This window comes from Tasmannia lanceolata, unplaced genomic scaffold, assembly GCF_043159265.1.
Source record: "Tasmannia lanceolata isolate RefF3 unplaced genomic scaffold, GAP_Taslan_0.1 ptg000044l, whole genome shotgun sequence".
In the NCBI taxonomy this organism is placed as follows: Eukaryota; Viridiplantae; Streptophyta; class Magnoliopsida; order Canellales; family Winteraceae; genus Tasmannia; species Tasmannia lanceolata.
Window position 1 is genome coordinate 23,195,515 of NW_027518721.1, and position 1,909 is coordinate 23,197,423.

The following is a 1,909-nucleotide window of genomic DNA, read 5'->3' on the forward strand; positions in this document are numbered from 1 at the left end:
CCCCTTTTCATTACTTGGGACACCCAGCTAAAGTGTATCTATGACTGCAAAGGGACTGATGCATTTCACATTTGAGGGAATGAAGTGACCTGATTGCCACGTACAATGCAGCTGGGTGTCCGAAGTGATGAAAATGGGTGCATTTATCATTTCCCATATCAGTCACACTGTTAGGTAACCGACACGGTCGGTATAAATACGTCCGTGTGGGCCCAGATCGTATTTAAATAAATACGTCCGAGAAAAGGGTAGACGAGAGAGTGACTTGGCTAGGACTTCTGTTAGCCATAGGGGCGTCACAAAAGCACTCCCTCTCTTTGATACAGGCACTCCTTTCTTTATTGATGTCTTATTAGTAATCGTATCAATCAACAGGTAGTCTCAGCTAACCAACATGTACTTTCTTACCAACCCGATATTATCCCGATATATCGGATTCCATTGATCCTAATTAGGAATTGTACTAATCAAAGAGATGTATTTGTATAAAGTGAATGTAAAGCTATCTCAATTTACCATCCTATCTCTTTATTGGGAGCTTATATTTCCAACCACTTGGTTTGGTAATGCCACCCATCTCTTTTTCATGGGGTTGCTTGAGTTTTAATGAATTGTGCAAAGAACCTTATAAATTGTATGAATTATTAATAAAAAAGGTTTAGAGGATAGCTGTGCATAAAGTCCAAGTAGAGGTCACATGTTCAATAAATCATTCAGCTAGGTCTTGCCATGGATGGGCCCATACACTAAAGTTCTCCCCGACAAACTCCCTTTAATGTGTTACATTTTCTCATGAATATAGGCATCGATCACATAACAACTCATAAAAAATTTGTAATATTAGAATATCACAACCATTTTTTGATAACGACACTAGCCACTTTGTTTTACACCTTTTAAAAATTTTGTGATATTAGATATCACAATCATTTTTCATTTAATTTCATATTTGTTAACGCCTTTTGTGTATTTTTCCGTGCCACTTTCTTGAGATGAACCAATGGGGTGCCTTGCAATTGGTTTTTGCAAGGTTGTCCTTCATTCTATCATTCCTCTAATGGTGCCCTTGCTAAAATCCAGCTACAAGGGCGCCCCTATTGGTCATTGTCAACAACATTTATTCATTTAGGGGCTGCTTGGATACGCAGATTTTAGAATCCAGGTTTTTAGCTTGAAAACAGTGTAAAAGAGGGTTCATGATCAAGCAGTTGTATGCTGTCCTGACAGTGTTTCTTGGATTTTAAGTGAGAAATTTAGGTTTTTAAAATCTCTCCTGCATCCTGAGATTTCTAAAATCTGGAAATATGGGAAGATCTGTTACTCTCTTGCTGTCGGAAAGAAAGGCGAGAAAGAAAAAACGAGTCAAAAACGACGGTTGGTCCGCTTCTTCTCGTCTCTTAGCTACAATTTTGAAGAAATCCCAGATTCTAAATCCGCGTATCCAAATAACCCCTTAATTTTATATTTCTCAACATCTTCTCCGTATTTTTTTGTGCCAAATGGACCAATGGGTGCCCTGGTAATTGGTATTCGCAAGGGCGCCCTTGCAAAAAACCAGTTACAAGGGCACCCCTATTGGTCATTGTCAACAAATTGCATTTATTCATTTAATTTTATATTTGTCAACGCCTTTTCTATATTTTTCTGTGCTTTTTCTGTGCCACTTTCTTGCGATGGACCAATGGGGTGCTCTTGTAATTGGTTTTTGCAAGGCGCCCTTCATTCTATCATTCCTCTAATGATAAAATAGAAGAATTATATTAATCTTGTATGATTTACAATGAACCACGTGAGTTTTTAAATAGAACACTCAAATGTTTTACATGGAATGGATTTAAGATAAGAAAGGAAAAAGATAATCTCAACATATAGTTACCTAATAAGCCTACCTTCCTCAATTTACTACCAA